Here is a 14,941-nt window from a genome sequence, read left to right on the forward strand (position 1 = left end):
AGTCCCTGGCAACCACCATTCTACTCTGCTTCTACAAGTTTGAATTTTTTTTTTATTCCACATAGAAGTGGAATTATACAGTATTTGTCTTCATGTGTCTGGCTTATTTCATTTAACATAATGTCCTCTAAGTTCACCCATGTTGTCATAAACAGCATTATTTACTTCCATGTTAAAGCTGAATATTTGTGTGTGTGTATGTGCGTGTGTGTGAGAGAGAGCGAGAGAGAGAGAAAGAGAGAGAGACACAGAGAGAGAGAGAGAGATTTAGGTTGCTTACATGATTTGGCTATTGTGAATAGTGCTGCAATAAACATGAAAGTGGAGATATTTTTTTTCAAGTACTGATTTCAGTTCCTTTGAATATATACCCAGGAGTGGAAGTGATGGATCATATAGCAGTTCTATTTTTAGTTTTTTGAGGAAACTCCATGCTGTTACCCATAATGGCTGTATCATTTTACAATACCACTGTCAGTGTACAAGGGTTACCTTTTCTCCATATCCTCACAAACACTTGTTATTATTTAACTTTTTGATAAGAGTCATTTTAATAGGTATAAGATGATAAGCCATTGTGGTTTTGACTTGCGTTTCCCTGATGATTAGTGATCTTGAGCACTTCTTCATATACTTTGTGGCTATTCGTATATCTTCTTCAGAAAAATATCTATTCAAGATCCTTAGCACATTTTAATTGTATTATTTGCTTTTATCTGTTTGTTTTCTATTGAGCTGAATAAGTTTCTTATATATTTTCGATATTAGCCCCATATCACATATATCAGTGGTCCCCAACCTTTTGGCACCAGGGACCAGTTTCATGAAAGGCAATTTTTCCACAGACGGTGGGGAAGGATGGTTTGGGGATGATTCAAGTGCGTTACATTTATTGTGCACTTTATTTCTATATTATTACATTGTAATATATAATGAAATAATTTCTACATTATGATACACAACTCATCATAATGTAGAATCAGTGGGAGCCCTGAGCTTATTTTCCAGCAACTAGATGGTCCCATGTGGGGGTGATAAAAGACAGTGACAGATCATCAGGCATTAGATTCTCATAACAGAATCATTAGATTCTCATAAGAATCTAATGCATGCCACCTGGATTCCTCACATGCAGAGTTCACAATAGGGTTTATGCTCCTATGAGAATCTAATGCTGCTGCTGGCAGGAGGCAGAGCTTAGGCTGTAATGTGAGTGATGGGGAGTGGCTGTAAATACAGATGAAGCTCCATTTGCTCACCCACCACTCACCTCTTGCTGTGTGGCCAGTTCTTAACAGGCCATGGACCAGCTGGCCTAGGGGCTGGGGATATGGCTTGGGTATATGGCTTGCAAATACTTTATCTCATTTCATAGGTTGCCCTTTCATTTTGTTGATTATTTACTTTGCTAGGCAGAAACTCTTTAGTTTGATGGAATCCCATTTGTTTAATTTTACTTTTTTTGCCTGTGTTTTTAGAGTCATATTCATAAAGTCATTACCAACACCAATGTCTTTTGTGTTGTGAAAAGAATCTTTTCCTCTGTGTTTTCTGGTAAGATTTTTATGTTTTCAGGTCTTGCATTTAACTCTCTAATCTACTTTGAGTTGGTTTTAATGTATACTGCAAGGGACCAATATTATTCATTTGCATGTGGATATTCAGTTTCTCTAATATCATTTATTGAAGAGACTATCCTTTCACTATTGTGTGTTCCTGGGACCTTCATTGAAGATTAGTTAGCCATATATGCATGGATTTATTTTGGGGTTCTCTGTTCTGTTCCATTGGTCGATGTGTTTGTTTTTATGCCAATACCATACCATTTTGATTACTATAGCTTTATAATATATTTTGAAATCAAGTATTATGATGTCTCTAGCTTTGCTCTTTTTTCTCAAGATTGTTTTGGTTATTTGGGTTCTGTTGCAGTTACAAAATCATCAATTTTTAGTTACTTTTTAAATGAATACTGGTGTAACATATGATGATTATCAAACAATCAAATAGCTACCACCCACAGTTACTTTTTTAAACAGATGAAATACATTTAAGTGCAATTGCATAAACTAATTAACATCATGAAGTTTTAGGTTCTAAGTCAACTTTTTATTTTTTTTCTTTTTCTATGCTTTTGGCATATTCATGCATCCAACACTTAGTAAGAATTTACTGATACTATCTAGTCACCAGAGAGACAGTTCATAAAGCTGGTCTGCTCTTTCAGTTTTCACTTAGCCTATTTCTCCCCATGAATTGTAATCTCCACATTTCATGTTTAGTCTGTGTATTAGCCTGTTTTCATACGGCTGATAAAGACATACCAGAGACTGGAAAGAAAAAGAGGTTTAATGGACTTACAGTTCAACATGGCTGGGAAGGCCTCACAGTCATGGTGGAAGGCAAGGAGGAGTAAGTCATGTCTTACGTGGATGGCAGCAGGCAGAGAGAGAGAGGCTGTGCAGGGGAACTCCTCTTTATAAAATCATCAGATCTCATGAGACTCATTCACTATCACAAGAACAGCATGAGAAAAACCTGCCCCATGATTCAATTACCTCCTACTGGGTCCCTCCCACAACACATGGGAATTGTGGGAGTTACAACTCAAGATTTGTGTGGGGACAAGGCCAAACCATATCTGTCTGTTTGCTGTGAGGATTACACAAGGTAGTGGAAACAGAACTAACATTCCATTTAAGTTCCAGAGGCAGGATACAAGTGCAATATGTCAAATGTATGTATGCCATAGCTCCACTTTACTGTCGAATCTTGGCCAAATTGCTTAATCTCACTAATCCTCATTTATCTCAATTCCAAACTTTACAAATCATTGCATGTGTTTTTTGTTACTGATGCATGAAAATTTTCTCAAATTTGCAAAGAAAGAAGAAAGAAAGTGTCTTTTTTACTCAGTTGCCTTCAGATGCTTGGCTCACAAAGCAAAATGCTACTTCAGTTGTGCTGCTCTTGTGATTCATGTAGCAGAAGAAAATGTGCTGAACAGAAAAGAAAGATAAGTAAACACTACATTAGTCATAAATTGGGAGATGGTCTCAACTGGAAATGCCAGGTAGAAAGCTACAGGCATGCTGCCCTGAAGGAGGCAGGGAAGAAGAGAGGCATCCACTATTCCTAAATGTAGTTATTCAGAATAGATGCCTGAATCTTTGAGGGTTCCTCCATAATAATGGCTCACTCACTGATTCTCTCAGAATTCCAGAACAAAGACAAATCGACTATTTAGCCATGACAAACAAAATTATGAGATACAGCCAAGTCACCCCAAAGAGCTAGCCTATGAGAAAAATAAAGCAAGAGGAAATGATTTTTATTTTTTATTTTTATTTTTATTCAGTAGTTTATCTTTCTGTTTGTCTGATGATTTGCTTTTAGGAGTCTGTGAAGCTGGTTTCCTGGAGTCTGTGCTGTATAATTGCTTACCTTTAGGCTAAACCTTCTACTGATATTTTTGTTCCCAGCTCATCTTGAATGAAGGCCAAATTGGACATGCTTTAATATTTAATCCTTCTGAGTTATCTAATTAAGTAAAAACTGGCATTTTAAAAGTTCTTATGTCATGAGGATTTGAGTAGCTGTGCCAAAAGGCTTACATCACTAGACTGGAGGTAAATTTATAGCTGTTTTTATTCATTTGCATTTCATCAGCCCAGAATTGCTGACTCTAGGTTCAGCAAGGACCTTACTGCCTGCTCCATCTGTGGGGTACAGTACACTGCTGGTGATGGGCAATGACTCAAGAGAGAAGTTTGAGTTCCACAGTCCACAGGTCATTTTTCACCTTGAAGTTTGGCTGTGTAGCAAGTCAATTATATAAACAAAAAGCCAGGGTTATTCTGACACCATGGGCTTAAAGGAATCCTCCTTTTTTTCTGTAAGAAGCTCTATAGCTTCAGTTCTGGCCTCAGCTGACCTAGTTTAGTCCCAGTCCTGACAATTACAGTGAAATCACATCTTAAGGTGAATAATGGGTCTAAGGTAATTATATTGTGATCATAATTACCTTTAAAAGTCCCATGTAAGACAGTATCATACTTGGTAGTTGGATTCTAGAATCAGCTTATAAGTATGCATAACAACTGATTCCAACAACATAGGCTGAAGAGCCTGGAGAAAGTTATCTCATGTCTCTAAGCTTCATTTCATTCATGCATGAACTGGAGTTATTAACAGAGCCTATCTCGTAGGGCATAGGGAGGCGAAATGCAATGATGAATGTGGAGGGCCAAGCACATAAACCAGCACAATCAATGATAGCTACTACTATGAAAGATTGTTATGGGCTAGTTCAACTCCTACAGTGGGTTGTTGGCTACATGTACAATGGCTAAACTCTTTCAATTAGCCATTTTTCAGATAAGGGAACTGAGTGAGTCTAATGCCGAGCAGTTAAGGGGATAGCTAGTAATGCCAAAAACTTGTTTACTGTGTACTGTAGTAATCCAGATCATATACGATAAAGCCAGCTCTGCCCAGTTTTGTCATTTACTGTTTCCATAAACTTATAGAAGTTGATTAGCTATTCTAAGGATTTTAAAAGTTCATACATATAAACCATTCAACAGGGCCTGGCACACGATGAACTAAATCATAAACATCATCACCATTATGGTTATTATTATCCCATGCTTTGTGTGGAAACACCAATAGTGTTGGCAGCACCAGTGGTGAAATAATTTGTCTTACACATAGGGGAGAAATGGACTTAACTCCACAAGATTACTCAACATAAAATAGGATTTGAAGGGGATTTTCAATAAGACAATTGGAAGAGACTCTGAACTAAAAAGGACAGACTGCTCCAGATGAATAAAGTGAGAAGACATGGAGGCCAGGGTCATAGAAGAGGCAAAACAAAATGACTTGCATGAAAGAAAGGGAAAGACAAGAAACAAAGAGATAGAACATTTGCAGCAGAATAGTAATGATTCCTTTGTTGAAATTCTATAATTCATTGGCTTGGTCTCCGTGGTATCTAAAAGTAGACAGATACTTCACTTGGAGACCAGGACAATAGGCTCTACTCTTTTATTACAATAAATGAGACAGAAAAATACCGAGGTACATCCAGAGGCTCAGGAAATGAGTACTGCAGTTTTCTTTCATGGATGTTGCTGAGCAAATATAATTCAGAAAATCATTCCTTAGAAAAGAAAATAAAGACTAGAAACTTATACTTTCATAAATAGTAGATGAGGAAAGTTGAACATAGGATACCAGAGAGAAACAAGGAACAGTTATTTTTATTAGCCATATTCATGTGGGAAGGGGACCGATGTTATTTGGCCCTGAGTTAGGATTTTTCAGTCTCACTCTTACATTACTTTTTGTGACCTGGAGCAAGTCCCTTCTTCACACTTCTTATTATGGGCCTAAATCACCTTCTTGCCTAGATCAGGAAGTATAACGTTTAGATACAAAGGCTCTGGAACTAGATTAAGTTCAGAACTCTCCTTTATGCCTATTTCCTGAGTTATCTGCGACACATTAGTTAAATTTAAGCCCTAGTTTCTCATGTGAAAGTTGGAGATTGTAACAAATATTGCTTATTTAGTATTGTTGTTAGAGGTTTAAATCATATAATTCATGTTAAGGTGTTAGCAAAATGCTTGAAATATGGGAAGTACTTAATAAATGGGAAATACTTAATAGATGGAAACTACCTGTATTGTTATCTATAAAAATAAAAGAATGGACTAAAAATCTCTAACGTCTCCTCTAGTTATTCATTGTTTTCTCTAGCCCATGCTCCATATTTTTACAGCCTCCCAACTTAGACATCTCTCTTCTAGTTTATTCCCTAGCTCCCACCTGTAAACCGAGTGGAAAAAAGAAATGTTAAGATGTCCAGTGCAGAAGCAGAAATGTGTATGAGGGAAGAAGGAGCAGGTCTCAGTCCTCCTACAGCCACCACTAAGATTGCTAGAAGTTGAATACAAATGTTTGAACCCCACAGGGCACACAGGAATGTCTTGTTTTAGAAAATTTGGCTGATAGATTTAGCTTGCTTTTTACCTTTTACGAATGAATAGGATACAGAAGCCATCAGACTGTTTGTGACTTGTGAATGAAATAATATGCATGGATGCATTTTGTAAACAGCACTGTTCAAATGATGCTGTTGTTCCTGCTGTTGCTCTAACTGTGATATGCATATTGTTTGTAAACCCAAAGGTTATGGGCTATTTGTCATATTTCTATAAACTGGCACTAGTTTTTTGGATTAAATTATCATTAGGTTTGAGTAATGCCTATCTTATCTACAGCTTCTCAAAGAAGAGAAACCTTTCCTGGAGGCAGTTATATATTAGAGAAAATTTAAAATAATACATTCGAGATAATAATATATACTAGAGATAAGTAAACTAGAGATTAATAGTGCAAGTTCTCAGGTTTCTGGATTCATGTCCTTGATCTGCCACATTCCGGTTGTGTGCCTTGAGCAAGTTGCTTACTTGCTCCAAGCTTCTGTTCCTCCATCTTTAAAACATGGAAAACAACTGTATGTACCACAAAAGGATGCCACGAGCATTCAACAAAGCAATGAATTTAAGATCCTGGCACAGTGCCTGGAATGAGGGAGGCACCCAATAAAGGTTAGCTATTATCATTATTAAAATAATTGAAGACATAATATGGAGATAATAAATATCTCCACTTTAATGATATGGCAGATACACAAAGTCTGGATGAAAAGGATGTGGAATGGAGGAAAGTGGCAAAGAAGAAGTTGGAATGAACAAAAGTGAGTGCGGTGGCTCACGCCTGTAACCCCAACACTTAGGGAGGATGAAGCAGGCAGATCATTTGAGGTCAGGAGTTTGAGACCAGCTTGGCCAACATGGTGAAATATCTTCTCTTCTAAAAACATGCACACAAAAAATAGCTGGGCATGGTGATGCATGCCTGTAATCACAGCTACTTGGGAGGCTGGGGCATGATAATCACTTGAATCCAAGAGACGGAGGTTGCACTGAGCCAAGATAGTGCACTCCAGCCTGGGCGACAGAGTGAGACTCCATCTCAAAGATAAATAAATAAAGTGAGTAGGTGGGCCAGTGGCCAATTTTTATAACCTCAGCCTTATGGGGTCTGCTCTGAAATCATCTGTCCCTGGGAGAGAATCTAAAATCAGTCCAAATGTCATACTGTTGCTTCAGTTTGAAATTTTGTGACCAGAGCCTTCCTGTTACTAGTCCTAAAAGGAAGCAGAGAGCTGCAGTAGTCAAGACCTCCAGTAAGGAGACTGATACTCCAGTGCAGCTAGAAATAAGGTGTCATCACACTACAGCCTAAATCTGGATAGCGCCAGGAAGCCTGCTGAGATTAAACCTACCTCAGTTTATTTACCTGCAAAGATGACTCTTTCTAAGTAACCATTAGGATTTTAGAATAGAGAGAAAAAATTGAAGTATGGGAGTCAAGAAGCTAGTTAGATTCAAAATGTCTTTATCAGGGGACAGCAAACATTTCCTGTTTGGGCCAGGTGGGCCATATGGCTTCTTTTGAACTTACTCACCTCTACTGTTGTAGTGCAAAAACAGCCATAGACAATACATAAACGAATGGGCATGGCTGTGTTCCCATAAAATTTGATTGACAAAAACTGGTAGCAGGCTAGATTTGGCCCATAGACCATAATTTGCTGACCCCTAGTCCCTACAAGAGACTTGATGCAATGACTCAAGTTGTCAGAAGAACCTGGGCTAAGGCTCATATAAATCAAACATGATGTCGAAGAATGTTGTTGACTAGAGATTAGCTGACCTAACATAGAGGGCTTCAGAATGAAGAAGGGAGAGGCAGCAAACTGTTTAAATTTAAATGGAGGAAGCAGCTTCTGTGCAAGAAAATAGGAATAACACAAAAAGTAACTGCAGCATAAGATGTACTTACTAATTCACATTAGAAAAAATACAGGGTGGACCTCAGCAACATTCTTTTCAGCATTATTTTTCTGTATTCTAATATTCAGAGCATGAGTAATAACTAGGGTAAACATACATACTTGTTTTCCAGAACAGTCCTGGTGTGTCTTTTGTCCTTATGTAATCATCAATTGTGTCCCCTTTTAGAGAACTGTCCTAGTTTTCACTATAAATTATATGATCACAACTATAATAACCAAAATGATTTTGAAGTTGCAGCACAAATAGGTATGTATTAGTTGGATTTTCACAAGACTTGTACAATAATACAAGTCTATAAACGCAGAATGTAGGGCTAGATAAGGGTATGTTAAGAACTTCAAGTTGGAGTTGGTTTTCAATCCAACTTTATCACTTTCTGATCATGTTAGACAAGCTGTTTAATCTCCCTGAATCACAGCTCCTCATATGTAACAATAAATAATAAAAGTAGTAATCTCATTAGATATAAATTTATTAGCATATAATAAATATTATAACATATTAGCTGTTATTTTATTATTATACATTCAGATAGAATCAATTGGTTGTGTGGAGACAAAAGTCACCCTTATTTACAGAAGATATCCCTCAAGTGGAGTAATTTTCTTGTCACTGGAGACAATCAAGCAGAGGTGTAACAGGCACTTCATGGGAATATTATAAGTAAAATCTTGCTACTCAAAGCCTGGTCCATAAACCATGACATTTGCATCAATTAGCAGCTTGTTGTTGCAGAATCTCGAGCTCCCACCTAGACCTACTGAATCGGAATCTACATTTTGAAGAAACCTCAGGCAGTACATTTAACCTTGCCATAAAGCAGCAGTCTCCAACCTTTTTGGCACCAGGGACCAGTTTTGTGGACAATTTTTTCATGGATAGGTGGGGGGTGGGGGTGATGGTTTTGGGATAATCCAAGTATATTACATTTATCATTAGATTCTCTTAAGGAAGTGCAGCCTAAATCTCTCACATTTGCAGGTCACAATAGGGTTCATGTTCCTGTGAGAATCTCAGGCCGCTGCTGACCTGACAGGAGGCAGAGCTCAGGCCATGATGCTCGCTTGCCCATGGCTATGTTGCCTGGTTCCTAACAGACCATGGACCATTACCTGTCCATGGCCCGGGGGTATGGAGCCCTGCTAATTGTCCACTGATGACTCAGACATTAGTGGATGATTAAACTTACAAAGCCCCTTCCATCCCTGAGACCACTTGATACTATAGCATCCACAGGTTATAAATGGATAAAGGAATGCCGTGGAAGGGAGCTGTGAATTCAATACATACTATATCCTATTCCATTAGGCAGGTTAGGAATAGTCCTTTCCACCCAACTCCAAAGAACGTAATACCAGGTCCAGTGACTACATTTCACTGATGAATTAAGTATTAATCTCAGATGGGTACAGATGTAGACCTTAAGTGAGTATACTCAGCATTGGGATTATTTTTTAATCTGCAGCATTACATCTACCTTAGACATAGCAACTTGATTATTTCCCAAGTTTGCCTCATTTTGTTTTGAGCCATTTCTCTGCTTTCTGGGGAATGTCTGTTTGATTATTCTCCATGTAGGTACTCTGCGTAGAGTTCAGTATTCCATTAATACTGAACAATTCACATACAAATAGACAGTTTAACCTTAGATATTTCCCCGAGGCCTAAAGAGGTTGATGCAAATATAAACAGAATCGGAAGAGCTGGTGAGGTATTTAGCTGAAACTTTAAAGAAATGCTTCTCTCACTGGGACTTCTTGGTAATGGTTGTAATGCAGCTCAAATGCTTAAGCTCTTTGTACACTTTTATCCTTTTTCCTTGATGCAGGCTTTCTGACATCTCTGGCTGTCTGAATTACACACAGTGTAGACTATCCTGCCCCACTGGGTTGCATCAATAGCTTCTTAGATCCCTTTTCTGATTCTATTATTCTGTGACTGCTGAGTAGCCCATGGTTATTTTTCAATATAATCTCACACACAGAAAGAAGAATATATCTTTTTGAAAGAATTAAAGTAACAAAGGAAAAAATTAATTTTAAGGAGAAAAAAGACAGCAGGAGGTGTGACAAAAAGCATCAAATTTTTAATGTATCTAACCTAATTTCATTAATTCTCTTAATAATGATGATAATTCATGTATTATGCCAATGTTTATCAAGTATACACTATGTGTTTGTTGCATAACAATGATAATAATAATAGCAGTTAACATTTGTTGAAGACTTACAACCACATGAATGAGATCACTATGGGCACCATCCTCATGGAAACTTACAATCTAGCAGGGAAGGCAAATTACAAAAATAATTCCAAGTGTTGTCAGTGCTATGTGAAACTGTAGGTATAATGGGAGGGTGTTACAGGTCTAGGGGTCAGTGAAGGCTTTCCTCAGGAAGTGACGTTTAAGAGTTAGCTAGACAAAGAAGCAGGGATGAGGAAAAAGTGTCCCAGGCAGACTGAAGACTATGTGCAAGAGCTCTGATCAAGCAAAATGTTTGTTTTGGAAATAAGAGAACTGGCCAAAGCTTGGAAGGCCAGGAGGAGAGTAGAATGACAAGGCTAGGAAAAGGAAGGCAGGAGCCAAACATGCTGAAACCTGGAGGCCATATGAGGAGTTTGGACTTCATCCCAAGGGCCATGGGGAACCATTGATGGGTATTAAGCAAGTGAGGGACATGATCAGATCTGAATTCTACAGTTTCTCTGAGTGGATTAGAAAGGAAGAAAGGGAATATGTGGATGACAGAAATGACAGTGACTCGAATAAGAGCAGTGGCAGTGTTTACAAGACATCTCCATGTTAGAGTGTCAGGCTAATAAGATGCCTTCTCTCCTGCAGTCTGGTTATTTGCTAACCCTTACAGGAGCTTTCCATTCTCAGAACCTCAGAACCTTTGCCTTCACAGAGCCAATAAGGCAGATATGGGAGCTGATGAACATATACAACAGAAAGTCATGCAAAGGAAAAACGCAAAGAGACAGTCCTCCACCAGAATTCTGAGACTGGGTCTGCTGGTTCCCTGATTCCTGCCATGCTTTGGAAAGGAATAATGTGCTGGTGCATTCAGAAAAGAAAATGAGACCCAGAAAAGCAGGATTTCCCTAAAAACAAGTCATAGGCCATAAAAGTATTATCACAACATAATGTGAAGAATGTACTTCTGGAAGGAATTCTGTTCCTATATGAGAGAAAGGTATTTTAATTAATGATTCTACAGCCCTTTTACCTTAAAGAGAGGGTTTATTTAGAAAGCTTGAGTTGCAAGCTATACCGTTAGCATAGTTTGTGCTAAGTGAGATGACAAAGCTGTCACCTTCCTCTAAGTTCAAATAATAGTTATCAACTAATTACTCATCAAGTATTTTCTTGAGCAACTACACAATGAAAGGCATTAGAAATACAAGGATAAATTAAAATTAACATTATTCTTGTTTACATGGAGCTTCCAGTTAGTGAAGAAACTGAGAGTCTAGACACTAATCACATGATTACATAATTAAATTTAAAACTGTAACTGTGATAGATTCTACAAAAGATAGGCATATGTACTGGGCTTACGAAAAAAGAATCTGGCCTACACAATAAGTTAGGGAAGTAATTACTGAACTGAGAGCAGAAGAATGCATATAAGTTAAATGGATAAAGCAGGATAGAAAAATAGACTCGATAAAATGAATTAACTTGACAAACAGATGTAGATTACCTGCAAGGTGCCAAGGGTCGTGATAGGTAACCGTACTACACAAACAAATGAAACTTAGTCTGCAAGTTACAGAAAATAGGATGGGCTGAAGCTTATTAATTCCTAGTTGTGAGAAGTTGGTGTTACTTTAACTATCCAAGCCTCAGTGTTTTAATCTGCAAAATAAGAAAATAACATCTATCATATAAGATTATTGTGAAAATATTAAAAGCCCTTAGCTTACTGCCTGGCATACAAGTAGCAAATTTTGTAATGACCAGATGGAGGCAGTCAGTATGATACAGTATCAGAAGCAGTGTTCTAGGGTTGTCTAAAGCTGAATGTCTTTGATCAGGCTGAATTCAAATCCCAGGTACAGTTACTAGCTCTGTGACCTTGGACAAATGACACACTTTCTAATCTTCAGTTTCTTTATGTAAATAGATGATACCTCACATTTCTTGGTAGGATCAAAGGAGATAATGCACGGAAAGGTCAAAGATTGCTTAAATAAATATTTGCCTACATATTTTATATGTGCAAGCTACTGTATCAATGCAGATAAATAAGTAGTTACGTTTTTCTATTGTTGTTGTTTTGGGTAGGAGGTAGAAGCTAGGCTAGACCAGAGGCTTCCCATAGAAAATTTTGACCTAGGTCTTTGCCTACATATTTTATATGTACAAGCTACTATGTCAGCACAGATAAATAAGTAGTTTTGTTATTGTTGTTTTTCTGGGTAGGAGGGTGAAGCTACACAAGACAAAAAACTTCACATAGAAAATTTTGACCTAGGTCTTGAAAAATGAATAGATGTTGGGCAGACAATGCTGATAAATGTGCCTTGCTCAAGCCATATGACTGCAATTTGCTACTATGAGAACAGCCCAGGGGGTTCAAGGCATAAGGATAATATTTTTTAAAGCCTGGTGAGCTCCTCCTAATAAACATCATCACTTCAGTTGTTGTCATGAGCTAGAATGCAAGATGATGTAGTAGGTAATAGCATATGCTTTGAAATGAGATAGACATGGATTCTGAGCCAGTCCCTGCTACTTACAACTGCGTGATGTTACTGAGCTTCAGTTTACTCATCCCTAAGAGGAAGTAACAACAGTGCCCTCTTCATGAAGCTATTATGAGGATTCAGCACGATAATGCATGTAAAGCTCTAAGTATCATGTTTGGCACATAATAAGAGTTTAATAAATGTTAAATATTCTTATTATTGTTGATGTGGCATTAAGGTTATGCTGACATAAAACATTAGAATTTGTTCACTGCATGGAACAGTTACATTAAACGCAGAGTAAGCTATATTACTTACTTAACAGTGGAATGCCAAAGAAATACAATGAACAACCAGGTTTTAAGAGTTCCTATATGGCAGTGGTTGCAGGTATTTATCTTTGTCACCCTAGTAACTTTGAGAGCTGTACACAGTAGACCTCCAATAAATGTTGAATAAATGAATGATTTTGCTGATTTTAAAATATTTTTCTACCTACAAACATGACAAGTGTTTCTGCAGATAATCTGTAAATTAAAAAATACATCTGTAAATTCAACACCAATGGGTTTTCTTCCAAGTTGTGTGTGTATGTGCATGTGTGTGTGTGTGTGTGTGTGTGTGTGTATAATATATATGGGAAATCATAGCATTTAAATAAATGTATACATATTTTTATCATACCATATGAAAGTTTTTTCCACTTGTCATATGAGCATTCACCTTGTTTTATGAAACATACTTTACAAACGTGATTTATATGTTGCATTACACTCTATAAGAATATGCCATATCAGGAGAATGGCATGAGCCTGGGAGGCAGAGCTTGCAGTGAGCTGAGATCACGCCACTGCACTCCAGCCTGGGCAACAGAGCGAGACTCTGCCTCAAAACAAAATCAAAAAAAGAATATGCCATATAATTTATTTAACTATTACCATATTGTTAGATGTTTACTGTGTGTCAAAACTAATTCATCTTCAAATATATGTTATTTGTCACCATATTCGGTGAGTTCTTAATCATTTTTAGGGTAAACAACTTAAAAACCTAATTCTTAACAAAATACTCTATATTATCTCCCTCCTAGATGAAAATTACAAACACATTTACAAAAACTATGGCCTACTACTTCAGGAGGTTTATAAACTCCATGAAGCCCATCCATAGATTTCTGTCCCCAGGGATTCACATCAGAACTAATTACGCAAAATGTTAATATCAAGCAAAACAAAAATGTGCAAAGACTTGACTATAATTATTGTGGAGATGTATAATCTCTAAAATATTGCTGACTACAGTAATGTGGCCCAATCTCAGTTCATTCTTATGTTTTAAATAGTCCATGCTTTACACATTAATGCTTCTCTACAACTTTCATTGAATAGTAAGTTTTCGTGTGATATATCTTTATTCTCCTTAATAACAGAAAGTCTCTGCAGGACTCCCAATGCACAGTCTTTTCTCGTGGTGACATGGTTTGGCTGTGTCCCCACCCAAATATCATCTTTAATTGTAGTTCCCATAATTCCTACGTGTTGTGGGAGGGACCAGCTGGAGACAATTGAATCATGGGGCGGTTACCCTCATGATTTAGGTTACCTGTTCTCATGATAGTGAGTGCTCATGAGATCTGATGATTTTATAAGGAGCTTCTCACTTCACTCGGCACTCATTCTCTCTCCTGCTGCCCTGTGAAAAGGTGCCTTCTGCCATGATTTTAAGTTTCCTGAGGCCTCCCCAGCCATGCAGAACTGTGAGTCAATTAAACCTCTTTTCTTTTTAAATTATCCAGTCTCAGATATTCCTTCATAGCAGCGTGAGAACCGACTAATACACACGGTGAGGTCTTGCATCCTGGAAACCTATGAAATTGTTAGATCTACTCCTGCCACCCTCCCCTCTGTCACTCCAAATTATCTTAAATACCATTCCATTTGAGCAAATGTACAGCATAACTCAGCATTGGATAATACAGTTATTTGAAGGAAAGACAGCATTTTATAATAACACCAAAAATAAATTTAATAAACAAAATGTAATATAGTATAAAGGTGGCTAAACACAAAAGTGATGAAGTTACAGCATTAGGGCAGGTTTATTGTCATCTCAGGATGCAAGGTTTTAACTTGGGTTTTATGTCATTTTAACCAAGGAGTATCTTAATCTTTATTATGAACATACACTTTGTCTGATATGCAATTTACAATAATGAGACTGATTCTACATGCCAATTTGCACAGCTTCTAAAGAATTCTAATATGTTCTCAACATGCAAAAAAATTGTTTTGTATTTTTTTGTTGTTGTTTCCATC

The 14,941-nt window shown here is 37.4% G+C and overlaps 1 protein-coding gene across 2 annotated transcripts in view; it reads left to right on the forward strand.

Moving 5' to 3' along the window:
- GRIN3A (glutamate ionotropic receptor NMDA type subunit 3A) overlaps nt 1–14,941 on the forward strand; it is a 165,968-nt gene that overhangs the window by 92,612 nt on the left and 58,415 nt on the right. The window lies entirely within an intron of this gene.

This window comes from Macaca fascicularis, chromosome 15, assembly GCF_037993035.2.
Source record: "Macaca fascicularis isolate 582-1 chromosome 15, T2T-MFA8v1.1".
NCBI lineage: Eukaryota > Metazoa > Chordata > Mammalia > Primates > Cercopithecidae > Macaca > Macaca fascicularis.